Here is a 21,049-nt window from a genome sequence, read left to right on the forward strand (position 1 = left end):
CTTTTAAGAGATTTCTGGATAAGTACAGGGAGCTTAGAAAAATAGAGGGCTATGGGTAACCCGAGGTAATTTCTAACGTTTGTACATGCTCAGCATAGCATTGTGGGCTGAAGGGCCTGTATTGCGCTGCAGCTTTCTCTGTTTCTATGTTTCTGTCTGCTTTCTTCACAATCACTCGACGAGTAATCCCGGCGCTTTGTTGTTCCCATTCCCCTGCATCTCCTGTTCAAGCATGTCGTTCGTACCCCCTCACCTGCAGCCCACCCCACGCCCCGGCCCTGCAACACTAGTTTAACCACCACTCCCGGAGCAGCAACATTAGCAAACCTTTCAGAAGGACAGTGTTCAGCCTCAAATGTGGGATCGTTATGATTCGGATTTCTATCAGCATTAGGTTTGCAATTATAAGAAGACCAGCAGGAAGGATGAATGAGATTGCTACTTGCATTAGGTTATGTCCCCAGGCATTGAACTAGTGATGTTCCCCAGGGGTCAGTTTTCGGACTGCTTCCTTCCACTTTGTTTGTCAGTCATTGAGATAATGGAATTTTTGGCTTTCTGGCAAAGTTTGCAGTTGATACAAAAATAGGTGAAGGGGTAGGTTCGTGCTTAGGAAGCACTGCGTTTCTAAAAGTATTTAGACATATTGGAAGAATGGGCAAAAGACTGGCAGATGGAATACAGTGTTGCAAAATGTGTGGCGATGCATTTTGGCCAAAGGAACAATCGTACAGAGCATTATCTAATTGAGGAGAAGGTCCAATCATCAGAGCTGCAACAGGACAAGTGAGTCCTCGGGCAAGTCTCCCAGAAGATTAATTCACAGGCTGAGTCTGTGGTAAAGAACGTAAATGTAATGATAGAACATAAGACCATAAGGAGCAAAAGTAGGCCATTCGGCCCATAATGTCTGCTCCGCCACTCAATCATGGGCTGATCCAATTCTTCCAATCATCCCCCCTCCCCTATTTTCATCCCATACCCTTTGATGCCCTGGCTAATCAAGAACATATCTATCGCTGCCTTAAATACATTGGACTTCTTCAATCCTGAGGTCGTGCCCTCTTGACTAATCTATTGGAGTTTTTCGAGGATGTAACCAGGAAGATAGACGCGGGAGATCTAGTGGATGTGGTGTACCTTGACTTTCAGAAGGCATTTGATAAGGTACCACATAGGAGATTGATGGGTAAAATCAGAGCTCATGGCATTGGGGGGGCGCGATATTGACATGGATAGAAAACTGGTTGGCAGATAGAAAGCAAAGGGTAGCAGTGAATGGGTGTTTCTCGGAATGGCAGGTGGTGACTAGTGGGGTGCCACAGCAGTAGGTCATTTAGGACAGAGTTGAGGAGGAACTTCTTCTCCCAGAGAGTTGTGGAGGTGTGGAACGCGCTGCCTCAGAAGGCAGTGGAGGCCAATTCTCTGGATGCTTTCAAGAAGGAGCTAGATAGGTAACATAGATAGGAGAATCAAGGGTTATGGGGACAAGGCAGGAACCGGGTATTGATAGTAGATGATCAGCCATGATTTCAGAATGTCGGTGCAGGCTCGAAGGGCCGAATGGTCTACTTCTGCACCTATTGTGTATTGTCTATTGTCTATCCACCTGGACTCCACTACAATGTCAGTATACCCTTTCTAAAATGTTGGCATTTATTTCAAGAATTGAATGTAAAAGCAACGAGATAATACTGAACCTTTATAAGACACTAGTCAAGCCGCACTTGGAGTATTGTCAACAGTTTAGGGTCCCATATCTCAAAAGGAATGTGTTAACATTGGAGAATGTTCAAGAGGAAATTTTTGTGGATGATTTCGGGAATGAAGGGGTTAACATATGAGGAGTGTTTGGCAGCTTCATGCCTGTACTCACTGGAATTTCGAAGAATGCGTGGGGATCTCATTGAAACCAACAGATTGTTAAAAGGACAAAATGGGGTGGATGTTGAGATGCTGTTTCCTATGGGGGGGGGGCGGCGGTATCCAGTACTAAGGGCACAGCCTCAAAACAGAGGGACGACCGTTTAGAACTGAGGTAAGAAGAATTTATTTTAGCCTGAGAGTAATGAATCTGTCGAATGCTTTGCACCAGGTTGCGGCGGAGGCCAAATCCACAGGTATATTTAAGGCTGAAGATGATCATTTCCTGGTTGGTCTGGGCATCAAAGGATATGGCGAGAGGGCAGGTGTATGTGTTTGAGTGGGATCCGGGATCAGCCGTGATGGAATGCCAGAGCAGATTCTATGGGGCGAATGGCCTAATTCTGCGCCTGTGTCTTAACATATGAAATAGGAGTATCAGTAGACCATCCAGTCCGTCGATCCTGCTCCGCCAATAAATACGACCATGGCTGATCTGACCATGGACTCATTTTCACCTGCCTGCCTTTCTCCATTAATTGTCTTGCGATCTTAAAACTCAGCAGTTCGGGCTGCATTTATGGAAATGAATAAACAGTCAACGTTTCGGGCTGAGACCCTTCATCAGTAAGGTTCCTGACCTGCTGAGTCCCTCCAGCATTTTATGTGTTTTTCCTTAGACTTCCAGCATCAGCAGATTTTCACGAGTTTCTAACCTTACGGCATTTTGCTTTTGGTCAAAAGACAAATCAGGTGACATAAGAGGCAACAGAGGCGAATATCATGGAATACAGCGAACTGTTGATGTTCAGTGATCCGGTATCAATCCAGTTTCAGTTTGTTGTGGTTGATTCTTAGTCCTGATATGGAGAAATGAATCGGGAACACGATAACGACATTTTATTACATTTTTGCATACGTTGTGATCAGTGAAGTTAGCGAACTTTAACGGAAAAGATGAAGAAATGAGTGGTAAAACAAGATGGAGGAAGATAAGCAAACAGTGTGCTTATGATAATAAAGTTCAGAGTGCTTGCCTGGGGCTGCAGCAAGAGCATTTGGTTCTGAAGGTCAATAGAACCATAGAACACTACAGCACAGAAAACAGGCCAATCGGCCCTTTTGGGCTGTGCCAAAACATTATTCCGCTAGTCCCATTGACCTGCATCCAGTCCATAACCCTCCAGACCTCTCCCATCCATGTATCTATCCAATTTATTCTTAAAACTTAAGAGTGAGCCCGTGTTTACCATGTCAGATGGCAGCTCGTTCCACACTCCCACCACTCTCTGAGTGAAGAAGCTTCCCCTAAACCTTTCCCCTTTCACCCTAAAGCCATGTCCTCTCGTATTTATCTCTCCTAATCTAAGTGGAAAGAGCCTACTCGCATTTACTCTGTCTATACCCCTCATAATTTTGTAAACCTCTATCAAATCTGCCCTCATTCTTCTACGCTCCAAGGAATAAAGTTCTAACCTGTTCAATCTTTCCCTGTAACTCAACTCCTGAAGACACGGCAACATCCTATTAAATCCTCTCTGTAGACTTTCAATCTTACTGATACTGGATAGTGGAGAGCACACCTGTGGCTGTCCCCCTCAGCAACAAATATCTTGCTCTGGATGCTGTTGAGGGGGATGACCTGACAGGGGACGCCCACGGTGACAGGGTCTCTGGCACTGAGCCTGGCGCTGTTGTGCTGGAGAGAAGGAGGGAGAAGAGGAATGCGGTAGTCATAGCGGATTTCATAGTCAGGGGAACAGACAGAAGATTCTGTGAGCCTGATAGAGATACTCGCGTGGTGTGTTGCCTCCCAGGTGCCAGGGTACGGGATGTCTCGGATCGGGTCCTGAATATTCTGAAGTGGAAGGATGAGCAGCCCTTTGTCTTAGTACATGTTGGTACCAATGACATAGATAGGACAAAGGAGGAGGTCCTGAAGAGAGATTTCCAGTAGTTAGGAAGGAAGCTGAGAAGCAGGACCTCCAGGGTAGTAATCTCGGGATTGCTACCTGTGCCACGTGCTAGCGAGGGCAAGAATAGTCGGATCAGGCAGATGAATGCGTGGCTGAGAGATTGGTGCAGGGGGCAGGGCTTCAGATTCTTGGATAATTGGGATCTCTTCTGGGGGAAGTATGACCTGTTCAAAAATGATAGCTTATACCTGAACCCGAAGGGGACCAATATCCTGGCGGGAATGTTTAATAGAGCTGTTAGGGAGGGTTTAAACTAATTTGGCAGGGGGATGGGAACCGAAATGACAGAATGGAGGAAGGGAAAAACAGAAATAAATTTAAGATAGTGAGCAGTAAAGATGTCAGGAAAGACAGGCAGGAGATGGGACAAATTTGTAGCCATTTGGATGAGTTGCAGTGCAATAAAGTTGCAGTGAAATCAAAGCGAAAAGTACCAAATACTGGTCTTAAGGTGTTATCCCTAAATTCACGCAGCATAAGGAATAAGGTGGATGATCTTGTACGGCTACAGATCGGCAGGTATGATAATGTGGCCATCACTGATTCGTGGCTAAAGGATGCATGTCTCTGGGAGCTGAATGTCCAAGGATACACGGTGTATCAGAAGGATAGGAAGGTAGGCAGAGGGGAAGGCGTGGCTTTATTGGTAAGAAATGATATTAAATCATTAGAAAGAGGTGACATAGGATTGGAAGGTGCAGAATCTTTATGGGTTGAACTAAGAAATAGCAGGGGTAAAAGGACCCTGATGGCAGTTATTTATAGGCCTCCAAACAGCTGCAGGGATGTGGACTACAAATTACAACAGGAAATAGAAAAGACTTGTCAGAAGGGCAGTGTTATGATAATTGTGGGGGACTTTAACATGCGAGTCGATTGGGAAAATCAGGTCGGCACTGGATCTCAAGAGAGAGAATTTGTAGAATGTCTGCGAGATGGCTTTTTAGAACAGCTTGTTGTTGAGCCCACGAGAGGATCGGCTGTACTGGATTGGATATTGTGTAATGAACCGGAGGTAATTGCAGAGATTGAGGTGAAGGAACCCTTAGGAGGCAGTGATCATAACGTGATTGAGTTCACTGTGAAATTTGAAAAAGAGAAGTCGAAATCTGAAGTGTTGGTATTTCAGCAGAGTAAAGGAAATTACAGTGGCATGAGAGAGGAACTGGCCAAAGTTGACTCGAAAGAGGCACTGGCGGGAAAGACGGCAGAGCAGCAGTGGCTGGCGTTTATGCGAGAAGTGAGGAAGGTGCAAGACAGGTATATTCCAAAATAGAAGAAATTTTCGAATGGAAAGAGGATGCAACCATGGTTGACAAGAGAAGTCAAAGCCAAAGTTAAAGCAAAGGAGAGGGCATACAAGGAAGCAAAAATTAGTGGGAAGACAGAGGATTGGGAAGTTTTTAAAATCTTACAAAAGGAAACTAAGAAGGTCATTAAGAGGGAAAAGATTAACTATGAAAGGAAGCTAGCAAATAATATCAAAGAGGATACTAAAAGCTTTATCAAGTATATAAAGAGTAAAAGACAGGTGAGAGTAGATATAGGACCGATAGAAAATGATGCTGGAGAAATTGTAATGGGAGATGAGGAGATGGCGGGGGAACTGAACGTGTATTTTGCATCAGTCTTCACTGAGGAAGACATCAGCAATGTACTGGACACTCAAGGGTGGCAGGGAAGAGAAGTGTGTGCAGTCAAAATTACGACAGAGAAAGTACTCAGGCAGCTGAATAGTCTAAAGCTAGATAAATCTCCCGGACCAGATGGAATGCATGTGTTCTGAAGGAAGTAGCTGTGGAGATTGCGGAGGCATTAGCGATGATCTTCCAAAAGCCTTTAGATTCTGGCATGGTTCCGGAGGACTGGAAGATTGCAACTATCAGTCTGATATTTAAGAAGGGGGCAAGGAAGCAAAAAGGATATTATAGACCTGTTAGCTTGACATCGGTGGTTGGGAAGTTGTTGGAGTTGATTGTCAAGGATGAGGTTACAGAGTACCTGGAGGCATATGACAAGATAGGCAGAACTCAGCATGGATTCCTTAAACAAAATCCTGCCTGACAAACCTATTACAATTTTTTGAGGAAATTACAAGTAGGCTAGACAAGGGAGATGCAGTGAATGTTGTATATTTGGATTTTCAGAAGGCCTTTGACAAGGTGCCACACATGAGGCTACTTAACAAGATAAGAGCACATGGAATTACGGGAAAGTTACATACATGGATAGAGCGTTGGCTGATTGGCAGGAAACAGAGAGTGGGAATGAAGGGATACTATTTTGGTTGGCTGCCGGTTACCAGTGGTGTTCCAGAGGGGTCCGTGCTGGGGCCACTTCTTTTTACATTGTACATGAACGAGTTGGATTATGGAATAGTTGGCTTTGTGGCTAAGTTTGCTGACGATACGAAGATAAGTGGAGGGGCCGTTAGTGCTGAGGAAACGCAGAGTTTGCAGAGAGACTTGGATAGATTGAAAGAATGGGGAAAGAAGTGGCAAATGAAATACAATATTGGAAAATGTATGGTTGTGCACTTTGGCAGAAGAAATAAACGGGCAGAGTATTATTTAAATAGGGAGAGAACTCAAAGTTCTGAGATGCAACGGGACTTGGGAGTCCTCGTACAAGATACCCTTAAGGTTAACCTCAAGGTTGAGTCGGTGGTGAAGAAGGCGAATGCAATGTTGGCATTCATTTCTAGAGGAATACAACAGGGATGTGATGTTGAGGCTCTATAAGGCGCTGGTGAGACTTCACTTGGAGTACTGTGGGCAGTTTTGCTCTCCTTATTTAAGAAAGGGTGTGCTGACGTTGGAGAGGGTACAGAGAATATTCACTAGAATGATTCCGGGAATGGGAGGTGTAACATAAGAGGAACGTTTGTCCGCTCTTGGACTGTATTCCTTGGAGTTTAGAAGAATGAGGGGAGATCTCATAGAAACAAATCGAATGTTGAAAGGCATGGACAGAGTGGATGTGGCAAAGTTGTTTCCTATGATGGGGGAGTCTAGTACGATAGGGCATGACTTAAGGATTGAAGGGACCCATTCAGAACAGAAATGCGAAGAAATTTTTTTAGTCAGAGGGTGGTGAATCTATGGAATTTGTTGCCACGGGCGGCAGTGGAGGCCAAGTCATTGGGTGTATTTAAGGCAGAGATTGATAGGCATCTGAGTAGCCAGGGCATCAAAGGTTATGGTGAGAAGGCGGGGGAGTGGGACTAAATGGGAGAATGGATCAGCTCATGATAAAATGGTGCAGCAGACTGGATGGGCCGAATGGCCGACTTCTGCTCCTTTGTCTTATGGTCTTATGGTCTCATGGAATATAGTTCTGTATTCTGGGTTCCATCGCACTCCTCGGTGCAGTACCGCTCCCTACATAAGAGCTACCCTGGTTGGTCCTCCCAAGGTGTCACACACGTGCAACTCATCACACATGTCTGCATTAAATTCTATCTGACATTTTCAGCCTATTTTGCAGCTGATCCAGAAGCCGCTGCAAACATTGTTAGTCTTCCTCGCTGTCCGTCAATCTTTGCTATGTACCTGCTCACTTGTCTTATAATTGTTGGATTTGTGTTTTCTCCACCCATTTGTTCTGGTATCTCCTTCCATATACCCACGATCCGTTGTAAATCCTGCCCCTCGTGTCCCCTTTAAATTTTCTTCCTCTAAACTTAAACCCATGACCTTTGCTCTGTGAGGGAACTAAAAAGGAGATTTGTTCATATGCCATTTGTCGGACTGAACCCGTCAATGTTCCTCGATAGCTGTTAGGAAATTTACTTTTCCATACAAGACTCGAATCCCAGTATTATTTCAGAGTCTTTATTTCCGTGGCAGAGAGCCGTCAATCCGGAGAGCAACGACTCTGCTTACTGTCAGTACACGGGTCCTTTTTATGTGACGCTGAGGCTTTATAAGGCACTGGCGGGGCCTCAGCTTGAGTATTGTGAACAGTTTTGGGCCCCTCTTCTTAGAATAGATGTGCTGGCATTCCAGAGGAGGTTCACAAGGATGATTTCAGGAATAGAAGGGTTATCATACAAGAAACGTTTGTACTCGCTGGAATTCAGAAGGATGGGGGTGGGGTGGTGGTTTCATTGAGATCCTTCGAATATTGAAAGGCCTAGACATAGATGTTTCCCATGGTGGGAGAGACTAGGACAAGAGGGCACAGCTTTACGATAGAGGGACGCCTTTCAAAACAGAAATACGGAGAAATTTCTTTAGCCTCAGGGTGGTGAATTTGTGGAATTCGTTGCCACGTGCAGCTGTGAAGGCCAGGTCGTTGGGTGTCTTTAAGGCAGATAGGTTATTGATTAGACATGGCATTAAAGGTTATGGGGAGAAGGCCGGGAACTGGGGTTGAGAAGAAGAAGAAAAAGGATCGTCCATGGTTGAATGGCGGAGCAAACTCGATGGGCCATATGGCCTAATTCTGCTCGTGGGAGGAGCGGGAGGAGAAGACGGCGGCGCGATGCATCTCACAGCCGCCACTCCGGTGGTGATGTCTGTTATTTGTCAAGTAGGGTGCCGTGCATAATCCTGATTTGATGGAGACGGACGTGAGATCACCGAGGAACATCTGGTAAAACTTCTGAAATGCCTGCTTCACTGCTGCTGCTACTGTGTGATCCAGAATCTCCGGAGGGGAAGGCCCCGAGTCCTCGGCTTTGCTTGTTGCTTGGTGGCCGGGGCGGGGTCGAAGCGCTCGGCAGAGGATGGTGCTCGGAGGGACTGTGTCGGAGGGGCTGGTGAGAGGCTCAAAGTTTTCGGACGGACTCAGAGTCCGCTGCGGTCGGGTGCTTCCAATGGTGCTGCATCGGCAAGTTGGCGGCGCTTGGAGGTTCATGGCGGGGAGAGTTCCGCCCTTCTGCCGCCTGCGTGAGATGATGAGTCTATCGGGATTTTGAGACTTTTTTTTACCGTGCCCATGGTCTGCTCTTTATCAAATTATGGTATTGCTCTGCACTGTTGTAGCTGTATGTTATAATTATGTGGTTTTGTCAGTTTTAGTCTTGGTTTGTCTTGTGTTTTCTTGTGATATCATTCTGGAGGAACGTTGTATCATTTCTTAATGCATGCATTTCTAAATGACAATAAACGAGGACTGCATGTCCTCATAATCTAATCTAATGTGATGTTTTATGTTCTTATGGTCTTTATGGCTTATTCTATCTGGTACCGTTTATTCTACATTTCCATATGTGGTATTGTTCTAAGCAAGCTACAGGAAAAACAGTGAGGTCACGTAACCTCGTGGTACTGCCCTCTAGCCTTAAGCAGTACCGCGTAGTCTTGCATTATAGCAGTAGGCTAAAGTGCGGCACCACGGTTCTCTGCTGATCTCGGTATTAAGCAAACCAGACACGCAATTCTATAGTCTCGCAAAGGTACTTAACCGACCCTGTTGGCCAAAAATCCTGCACAGTTCCCTCCTTTTCTATCATTCTGATCAGTTCTTCACCTCGCAAAACGGGGGTTCATATGAAGCGGGGTTGGGGTGGAGGACGGACGCCTGGTCAGACATAAGCCAGATTGCTGGTCTGTCTTTTGCCGGACAACTCGAGTCCCCTGGTTAATTGAGGGAAGATGCCCTTCCTGGAGGGGCGCCGTGCCTTTTAATAAACTAAACACCACAACTATTAGATTAGAGCAAGATTAGGCCGGAATGGGCAATTGTTGCGCACCGCCGCTCCCACCCCAAACCAGGAGTCCGTTAAAGGTCTACCACCCTCCTTTTAGGTTGTAATCATGGAACCTGCTCTTGGCTTTTCCGCATGTGGTCAGCAAGGTGGGTGATATTCTCAGGTTCACCTGGGATACAGGTAAAACATTCCTGTCCTATAACCGTACAAGCTCCTCCTTTTTCGGCTAGCATATAATCTAAAGCCATTCTATTCTGCATAACTATGGTCCTAACGGCTACGAATACTTCAGCTGCGATAGCTTCTTTGCTTTTATTGCTCGGTTCCTTCCAAATCTAGCGTGGTGTCGTTAGCTTTTCGTACCATGGCTGAGGCCGCTTTAATCAGTTCTCGGGACACCCGGCCATGGGAAAACACTCATCCAAAATCATTCGGCTTCAGAGATGACCCTTTTCCAGCGTCTGTTTGCATGGCTCCACATATCACGGTGAAACTTGTGCTCCAGGAAGCTGGTTAAATGTAACCGGGACACTGCATACTCAGTGAAACGGCACCCTTTCCATCCCCGGGGGAGCCAGAGATAGGCCTTGCTGCCACATATCCGGTAAGTACCATTTATGCTCCGCGTGGCCCCTCCAGAGGTGCGAATCCTCTTAATCAAGCGACTACTCTTCTTAATGTAATTGCTCTGACCCAGGAGCCGCTTTCCATTTGCTTTACATCAACACAGATAGCCCCTTGAGGGACCACGCATGGTGCCGGGGTGGGGGGGGGGCGGGGTGGTTGGTCAGGTTGTACTTAGGAAACCCCACGCCTTGAAATTGGGTGCGACCAGAAGCAATGAGCCCGTCAATGGGTCCAGCAATCGGTCGGGGGATATGGGTGGCTGTATGTAATTCCCAAGCCCGAGGGAGGTCCTGCGTTTTCCAAAAAAAAGATCCCAAACTCCCCTTCATAGTGTTTTGTAATCCTTCGTCGCCTTCCTGTCAAATGGTACAGGCATTAGGGGATGCCTGAGTCCGAATGGGTGGGTACAGTCATGCAAATCTAGCAACAAATCTAACAATCTACAACCAGTATATTTATAAATCATACGCATAAACGTATGAGGTAGCAGGTGTACCATCTTCTCCTATCCCCTCCACAACAACCCCCCCGCCCCCCCACCCCCGAATGCTGTCCTCACTCCCGTCAATATTAGCAGGAGTATCCTCATCCTTGTTAGAAGTCGACGGGTATTTCGGCTTCCACGGGGTACCACGGATGCGATCGGTCTTCCCTTCGAGTCTGACCGCAGTGTACGTGACGAGCAGTACTTGGTACGGTCCTTTGCACCTGAGAGAGGGAGAGTCCCTTTTCAATGTATATGAATACTGTATATCATGTCACCTGGCGTACATGGATGAGCGTTTCCTTCCCCCGGTGGAGATAGTGCCGCCTTTACTTGTTTTCGGTTTATTCAAATACCCTCCCCAAATGCCTTCACTGCTTCAATCGTCTTTCATCTGTCCAAATCAGAGGGGTGTTACCTCCTCCGAGTGGGGGACGGAATCCGGTAGGCATTAGGATCTCGAACGGGCTGAATTTGGTGGTTTCGTTGGCTTGATTTCGTAAGGTGTACAGGGAGATAAGCAGCGCCTCTGGCCATTTCAACCCACTTTCTCTTCATATTTCAGCTAGCGTATCTTTTAGTAGCCGGCTGGTGGCGCAGTGACATCAGCGCCGGACTCCGGAGCGAAGGTTTCCGAGTAGGAATCCAGTCGAGCCACACCCGGGCACGCTTTCCATCGCCTTGGGGGACCACTCACAGAATCTTTCCTCCAAGACAATCACTTGAAAAAGTGGTCGCCGAGGCTCTGTAGAGTATGGCACACACACACACAAAAATCTTTTAGTACCCCGTCCATTCGTTCCACCAGTCCAGAGGACTGAGCTTGATACGGGATGTAGTATTCCCAGCCGAAACCCAAAGCCTGACTCAATTCCTTAATCTGTTTCCCGGTAAAGTGGTTTCCATGTTACTGTTGACAATAGACAATAGAAAATAGGTGCAGGAGTAGGTCATTCAGCCCTTCGAGCCTGCACAGCCATTCACTGTGATCATGGCTGATCATCCGCAATCAGTACCCCGTTCCTGCCTTCTCCCCATATCCCTTGACTCAGCTATCATTAAGAGCTCTATCTAACTCTTTCTTGAAAACATCCAGAGAATTGGCCTCCACCGCCTTCTGAGGCAGAGCATTCCACAGATCCACAGCTCTCTGGGTGAAAAAGTTTTTCCTCAACTCCGTTCTAAATGGCCTACCCATTATTTTCAAATTGTGGCCTCTGGTTCTGGACTCCCCCAACATTGGGAACATGTTTCCTGCCTCTAGCGTGTCCAATCCCTTAATAATATTATATGTTTCAATCAGATCCCCTCTCATCTTTCTAAATTCCAGTGTATACAGGCCCAGTCGCTCCAATCTTTCAACATATGACAGTCCCGCCATCCCTGGAATTAACCTCGTGAACCTCCGCTGCACTCCCTCAATAGCAAGAATGTCCTTCCTCAAATTTGGAGACCAAAACTGAACACAATACTCCAGGTGTGGTCTCACCAGGGCCCTGTACAGCTGCAGAAGGACCTCTTTGCTCCTATACTCAACTCCCCTTGTTATGAAGGCCAACATGCCATTAGCTTTCTTCACTGCCTGCTGTACTTGCATGCTTGCTTTCAGTGATTGATGTACAAGATCACCTAGATCTCGTTGTACTTCCCCTTTTCCTAACTTGACTCCATTTAGATAATAATCTGCCTTCCTGTTCTTGCCACCAAAGTGGATAACCTCATATTTATCCACATTAAACTGGATCTGCCCACTCATCTGACCTGTCCAAGTCATCCTGCATTACCTCAACATCCTCCAAACATTTCACACTGCCACCCAGCTTGGTGCCATCTGAAAATTTACTAATGTTACTTTTAATCCCTTCATCTAAATCATTAATGTATATTGTAAATAGCTGCGGTCCCAGCACTGAGCTTTGTGATATCCCACTAGTCACCGCCTGCCATTCTGAAAAGGACCCATTAATCCCTACTCTTTGTTTCCTGTCTGCCAACCAATTTACGATCCATGTCAGTACCCTATCCCCAATACCATGTGCTCTAATTTTGCCCAATAATCTCCTATGTGGGACCTTATCAAAGGTTTTCTGAAAGTCCGGGTACACTACATCGACTGGCTCTCCCTTGTCTAGTTTCATAGTTACATCCTCAAAAAATTCCGGAAGATTAGTCAAGCATGATTTCCCCTTCGTAAATCCATGACTCGGACCGATCCTGTTACTGCTATCCAAATGTGCCGCTATTTCATCCTTTATAATCGACTCCAGCATCATTCCCACCACTGATGTCAGGTTAACTGGTCTATAATTCCCTGTTTTCTCTCTTCCTTCTTTCTTAAAAAGTGGGATAACATGGTTGATTTGTTAAGGGACGCCGAAGCGGGGAATGATATCCTTCATAAGGGTCTTGACCACATTCTGTTATCATTTTTCCGGGTCGGAAATGCCTACACCCACTAAGAAAACATAGCAACACACATCAAAGTTGCTGGTGAACGCAGCAGGCCAGGCAGCATCTCTAGGAAGAGGTGCAGTCGACGTTTCAGGCCGAGACCCTTCGTCAGGACATATCAGCTATTGCTAACGAATATTTAACATCACCACCACCCTCCCCCCTCCCCCCCTCCGCCCCAGTAGCCAGCATGTGCATAAAGTATTCCAATAAGCTTGCGAAAGGACCTCTGCCGGGAGCAAATAGTTAAATGTGGCAGGTGACTTTCCGCTATTATGTTTGCAAAATTTCACAACCTTGCACAGTGTACTCACCCACTACCGTTGGACACGGTGCAAGCCATTGTTTTGGAGCCTCATGTAAAATGCTTTTCCTACAAGCCCCCTTCCGTGACTTAAGCGAACAAGGGCGTATAGGAGACTCTGGGAGCAAACCGGCAGCCCAAAAGGGTGGCGCCACACACTGTTCGAGCCGGGAGCACATTTGGCCTTGCTCCTCTTACGTTTTGCCTGATCTTTGGGCCCCGTGGGAGGTGGGATTTGATACACAGCTTGGACAGTAGCCTATGGGTGCGCATCTCCTGCAGCAGCCTCCTTGGCAGCTGTATCTGCAGCCACGTTGCCCTGTGTTATGGGATCCGTGGCACCAGTGTGGGCATCGCACGTGATTGTTGACTATTTGGCAGCTGCACCACCTGTAACAGGTTAGCGATCAAACTGTTGTATAGGCTTTCCAGATGAAGCAATAAATCTCCTCTTTTTCCACAGGCTCCTGAAATCTTGTATCACCCCGCAGGCGTAACGAGAGTCAGTATACATCTTGGCCGTCTTTCCGGCGGCGAAGATACAAACCCGGGTTAACGCGACTAGCTCAGCTGCCTGAGCGGGTCCCTAGCGGAAGGGCTGCTATCTGCAGTGTCTCAATGTGACGATCGGATAGTCTGCCTGGATCATATGATCATTGGGTTTGCAGGAGGAGCCCGCCATAAAGAGATTGCGATCGGGGTTATCCGATGGGGTATCTAACAGATCGGGCCAGGGCGGGGTGTCTATCTCAACTACTTTCAGATAATGATGGGGTTCCGGACGACAGAGGACCGGCGTTAGGGCGGAAGGATTTAGGGCTGGTGCTCTTTGAAAAACGAAGTTAGGCTTACCTAGCAACATCACTTCATAGCCCGATCAGCGAGCCGTGGGAAAGTGCTATGTTCCATGGTCACAGGAGGGGTCAGCTCCATCACTGCCTGGTATGGAGACTCCATCACATAGGGTCACAGGAGGAGTCACTGTCTGCTGTAGAGACTCCATACCAAACAGTGATGGAACTGACCCCTACTGTGACCTTGTGTTACTGCTGAGTCGGGCAGCATTGAGTGCGGGTCAGAACGGTGAAAGCATGATCTAAGAGCAATGGCGTGGCCTTCTCCACCATAATGGGGGTGGCGGCCACACCACGGAGGCAGCAAGGCATGCCGCGGACAACCGGGGGCAGAAGGTCTGATTACGAAGCGCGATTAGTATTAAAATAGAACACAGAATGGTTCCCTTTTGATTGACTCTACATGTCTCCACTCTCTCCTCTATTTCACCTCTTCTGTGCAACCGATCTTTTGTTTCTCCCTCCTTCTTCTCTTCCTTTAGAGAATCATGGTCTGATCAGGGACAGTCAGCATGGCTTTGTGAAGGGCAGATCGTGCTAACAAGCCTGATAGAGTTCTTTGAGGAGGTGACCAGGCATATAGATGAGGGTAGTGCAGTGGATGTGATCTATATGGATTTTAGTAAGGCATTCGACAAGGTTCCACACGGTAGGCTTATTCAGAAAGTTAGAAGGCATGGGATCCATGGAAGATTGGCCAGGTGGATTCAGAATTGGTTTGCCTGCAGAAGGCAGAGGGTGGTGGTGGAGGGAGTACATTCAGATTGGAGGATTGTGACTAGTGGTGGCCCACAAGGATCTGTTCTGGGACCTCTACTTTTCGTGATTTTTATTAACGACATGGATGTCGGGGTAGAAGGGTGGGTTGGCAAGTTTGCAGACGACACAAAGCTTGGTGGTGTTGTAGATAGTGTAGAGGATTGTCAAAGATTGCAGAGAGACATTGATGCAGAAGTGGGCTGAGAAGTGGTAGATGGAGTTCAACCCAGAGAAGTGTGAGGCGGTACACTTTGGAAGGACAAACTCCAAGGCAGAGTACAAAGTAAATGGCAGGATACTTGGTAGTGTGGAAGAACAGAGGGATCTCAGGGTGCATGTCCACAGATCCCTGAAAGTTGCCTCACTGGTGGATAGGGTAGTTAAGAAAGCTTATGGGGTGTTAGCTTTCATAAGTCGAGGGATAGAGTTTAAGAGTCGTGAGGTAATGATGCAGCTCTATAAAACTCTGGTTAGGCCACACTTGGAGTACTGTGTCCAGTTCTGGTCACCTCAGTATAGGAAGGATGTGGAAGCATTGAAAAGGTTACAGAGGAGATTTACCAGGATGCTGCCTGGTTTGGAAAGTATGCATTATGATCAGAGATTAAGGGAGCTAGGGCTTTACTCTTTGGAGAGAAGGAGGATGAGAGGAGACATGATAGAGGTGTACAAGATAATAAGAGGAATAGATAGAGTGGATAGCCAGCGCCTCTTCCCCAGGGCACCACTGCTCAATACAAGAGGACATGGCTTTAAGGTAAGGGGTGGGAAGTTCGAGGGGGATATTAGAGGAAGGTTTTTTACTCAGAGAGTGGTTGGTGCGTGGAATGCACTGCCTGAGTCAGTGGTGGAGGCAGATACACTAGTAAAGTTTAAGTGAGTACTAGACAGGTATATGGAGGAATTTAAGGTGGGGGCTTATATGGGAGGCAGGGTTTGAGGGTCGGCACAACATTGTGGGCCGAAGGGCCTGCACTGTGCTGTACTATTCTATGTTCTATGTTCCTCACCATCTCCTGCTCTCTTCCCTAAATCCTACACTTCTTTCTCTCCCAACATCCCTCTGCATTGTTTCCTCCCCTGACTTCCCCACAACTACTTCTTGCTACCTTTCTCTTCATTCTATCTATATTTCTATCTTCTTCTCTCCCTCAGCATTATCTCTCTCTCTTTCTCTCACTCTTTCTACCTCTAATTCCTTCTCCTACTTCACTTCATCTCGGACTCTCTTCCTCCCACTTACCTCTCATCATTAATAATGCCTCCACAATCTCTGCCGCGATCTCTTTCAGAACGCTGAGGTGTAGTTTATCCGGTGGGGGACTCACGTACCTTTAAGTCTTTCAGCTTTTTGAGCACCCCATCCTTTGTAAAGGTAACTGCACTATCTTCTCTTCCCTCACACACTTCAACACGTAGAACACTGGTAGTGCCTTCCGCAGTGAAGACTGATTGAAAATGCACATTTAGTTTATCTTCCTTCTCCTTGAACCCTTTTTATTATTTATGTGACCTCATTTTCTGGCGGACCTATATCCAGCTCATCACTCTTTTACTTTGAAAAGCTTTCTCTATCCACATTGATAATGTAAACTAGCTTGCTTTCATGGTTTATCCCTTCCCTCCCAATGATTCTTTTAGTTGCTTTCTATAGGTCCTTAAAAGCTTCCCATTTCCCTATCTTCCCACTAATTTTTGCTTTGTTGTATGCCCTCTCATTTGATTTTACATTACCTTTGACTTCCCTTGTCAGCCACGGTTGTACTATTTTGTCATTTGAGTATTTATAGACAATAGACAATAGGGGCAGTAGTAGGCCATTCAGCCCTTTGAGCCAGCACCACCATCCACTGTGATCATGGCTGATCATCCACAATCAGTACTCCGTTCCTGCCTGCTCCCCATATCCTTTCACTCCGCTATCTTTAAGAGCTCTATCTAACTCTTTCTTGAAAGAATCCAGAGAATTGGCCTCCACTGCCTTCTGAGGCAGAGCATTCCACAGATCCACAACCCTCTGTGTGAAAAAGTTTTTACTCAACTCTGTTCTAAATAGTCTATTCTTAAACTGTGGCCTCTGGTTCTGGACTCACCCAACATCGGGAACATGTTTCCTGCCTCTAGCGTGTCCAATCCCTTAATAATCTTATATGTTTCAATCAGATCCCCTCTCATCCTTCTCATATTTCTTCATTTTTGGAATGCATCTGTCCTGCACCTTCCTCATTTTTCTCAGAAATGCATGCCAATGCTGCTCTGCTGTCATCCCTGCCAGCAGCTCCGTCCAATTTACTTTGGCCAACTCCTCTATCGTGCCACTGTAATTTCCCTTACTCCACTGAAATACTGCGAGATCAGACTTTATTTTCTCCCTATCAAATTTCAAGTTGAGCTGAATCATATTGTGATTGAATTCATTACATAATATGCAGTCCAGTATAGCTCATCTGCAAGTAAACACAACAACAAACTCAAGACCTCAAGAGAGAGAATTTGTAGAATGTCTAAGCGATGGCTTTTTAGAACAACTTGTTGTTGAGTCCAACAGAGGATCAGCTGTGCTGTATTGGGTGTTGAGCAATGATCCGGAGGTGATAAGGGAGCTTAACTTTAAGGAATCCTTAGGGGACAGTGATCACAATATAGAAACATAGAAACACAGAAAATAGGTGCAGGAGTAGGCCATTCAGCCCTTCGAGCCTGCACCGCCATTCATTATGATCATGGCTGATCATCCAACTCAGAACCCCGCCCCAGCCTTCCCTCCATACCCCCTGATCCCCGTAGCCACAAGGGCCATATCTAACTCCCTCTTAAATATAGCCAATGAACTAGCCTCAACTGTTTCCTGTGGCAGAGAATTCCACAGATCCACTACTCTCTGTGTGAAGAAGTTTTTCCTAATCTCGGTCCTAAAAGGCTTCCCCTTTATCCTCAAACTGTGACCCCTTGTTCTGGACTTCCCCAACATCGGGAACAATCTTCCTGCATCTAGCCTGTCCAATCCCTTTAGGATTTTATACATTTCAATCAGATCCCCCCTCAATCTTCTAAATTCCAACGAGTACAAGCCCAGTTCATCCAGTCTTTCATCATATAAAAGTCCTGCCATCCCAGGAATCAATCTGGTGAACCTTCTTTGTACTCCCTCTATGGCAAGGATGTCTTTCCTCAGATTAGGGGACCAAAACTGCACACAATACTCCAGGTGTGGTCTCACCAAGGCCTTGTACAACTGCAGTAGTACCTCCCTGCTCCTGTACTCAAATCCTCTCGCTATAAAAGACAGCATACCATTCGCCTTTTTCACCGCCTGCTGTACCTGCATGCCCACTTTCAATGACTGGTGTATAATGACACCCAGGTCTCGTTGCACCTCCCCTTTTCCTAATCGGCCACCATTCAGATAATAATCTGTTTTCCTATTTTTGCCACCAAAGTGGATAACTTCACATTTACCCACATTAAATTGCATCTGCCATGAATTTGCCCACTCACCCAACCTATCCAAGTCACTCTGCATCCTCTTAGCATCCTCCTCACAGCTAACACTGCCACCCAGCTTCGTGTCATCCGTAAACTTGGAGATGCTGCATTTAATTCCCTCATCCAAGTCATTAATATATATTGTAAACAACTGGGGTCTGAGCACTGAGCCTTGCGGTACCCCACTAGTCACTGCCTGCCATTCTGAAAAGGTCCCCTTTATTCCCACTCTTTGCTTCCTGTCTGCCAACCAATTCTCCATCCACATCAATACCTTACCCCCAATACCATGTGCTTTCAGTTTGCACACTAATCTCCTGTGTGGGACCTTGTCAAAAGCCTTCTGAAAATCCAAATATACCACATCCACTGGTTCTCCCCTATCCACTCTACTAGTTACATCCTCAAAAAATTCTATGAGATTCGTCAGACATGATTTTCCTTTCACAAACCCATGCTGACTTTGTCCGATCATTTCACCGCTTTCCAAATGTGCTGTTATCACATCCTTGATAACTGACTCCAGCAGTTTCCCCACCACCGACGTTAGGGTAACCGGTCTATAATTCCCCGGTTTCTCTCTCCCTCCTTTTTTAAAAAGTGGAGTTACATTAGCCACCCTCCAATCCTCAGGAACTAGTCCAGAATCTAACGAGTTTTGAAAAATTATCACTAATGCATCCACTATTTCTTGGGCTACTTCCTTAAGCACCCTGGGATGCAGACCATCTGGCCCTGGGGATTTATCTGCCTTTAATCCCTTCAATTTACCTAACACCACTTCCCTACTAACATGTATTTCGCTCAGTTCCTCCATCTCACTGGACCCTCTGTCCCCTACGCTTTACGCTTCTTTTTGGATTCCAGACCTAATCAGTTCCCCTCTACCACCACTCTGCTCCGTCTAGCGGAATTAGTCCTTACTCTTAATAATTTCTCCTTTGGCTCCCCCCACTTCCTCCAAACTAAAGGTGTAGCTATGGGCACCCGTATGGGTCCAAGCTATGCCTGCCTTTTTGTTGGCTTTGTGGAACAATCTATGTTCCGTGCCTATTCTGGTATCTGTCCCCCACTTTCCTTCGCTACATCGATGACTGCATTGGCGCTGCTTCCTGCACGCATGCAGAACTCGTTGACTTTATTAACTTTGCCTCCAACTTTCACCCTGCCCTCAAGTTTACCTGGTCCATTTCCGACACCTCCCTCCCCTTTCTAGATCTTTCTGTCTCTGTCTCTGGAGACAGCTTATCCACTGATGTCTACTGACTCTCACAGCTATTTGGACTATTCCTCTTCTCACCCTGTCTCTTGCAAAAATGCCATCCCCTTCTCGCAATTCCTCCGTCTCCGCCGCATCTGCTCTCAGGATGAGGCTTTTCATTCTAGGATGAGGGAGATGTCTTCCTTTTTTAAAGAATGGGGCTTCCCTTCCTCCACTATCAACTCTGCTCTTAAACGCATCTCCCCCATTTCACGTACATCTGCTCTCACTCCATCCTCCCGCCACCCCACTAGGAATAGGGTTCCCCTGGTCCTCACCTGCCACCCCACCAGCCTCCGGGTCCAACATATTATTCTCCGTAACTTCCGCCACCTCCAACGGGATCCCACCACTAAGCACATCTTTCCCTCCCCGCCCCCTGCATTCTGCAGGGATCGCTCCCTACACAACTCCCTTGTCCATTCGTCCCCCCCATCCCTCCCACTGATCTCCCTCCTGGCACTTATCCGTGTAAGCGGAACAAGTGCTACACATGCCCTTACACTTCCTCCCTTACCACTATTCAGGGCCCCAAACAGTCCTTCCAGGTGAGGCAACACTTCACTTGTGAGTCGACTGGGGTGATATACTGTGTCCAGTGCTCCCGATGTGGCCTTTTATATATTGGCGAGACCTGACGCAGACTGGGAGACCGCTTTGCTGAACATCTACGTTCTGTCCGCCAGAGAAAGCAGGATCTCCCAGTGGCCACACATTTTAATTCCACATCCCATTCCCATTCTGACATGTCTATCCACAGCCTCCTCTACTGTAAAGATGAAGCCACACTCAGGTTGGAGGAACAACACCTTATATTCCGTCTGGGTAGCCTCCAACCTGATGGCATGAACATCGACTTCTCTAACTTCCGCTAATGCCCCACCTCCCCCCGTACCCCATCTGTTACTCATTTTTATGCACACATTCTTTCTCTCACTCTCCTTTTTCTCCCTCTGTCGCTCTGAATATACCTCTTGCCCATCCTCTGGGTCCCCCCCGCCCCTTGTCTTTCTTCCCAGACCTCCTGTCCCATGATCCTCTCGTATCCCCTTTTGCCAATCACCTGTCCAGATCTTGGCTCTATCCCTCCCTCTCCTGTCTTCTCCTATCATTTTGGATCTCCCCCTCCCCCTCCAACTTTCAAATCCCTTACTCACTCTTCCTTCAGTTAGTCCTGACGAAGGGTCTCGGCCTGAAAAGTCGACTGCACCTCTTCCTACAGATGCTGCCTGGCCTGCTGCGTTCACCAGCAACTTTGATGTGTGTTGCTTCAATTTCCAGCATCTGCAGAATTCCTGTTGTTTACCTTCTGTCCCCTACTATTTCTG

The sequence above is a fragment of the Mobula birostris genome, chromosome 3 (genome assembly GCF_030028105.1).
Source record: "Mobula birostris isolate sMobBir1 chromosome 3, sMobBir1.hap1, whole genome shotgun sequence".
NCBI lineage: Eukaryota > Metazoa > Chordata > Chondrichthyes > Myliobatiformes > Myliobatidae > Mobula > Mobula birostris.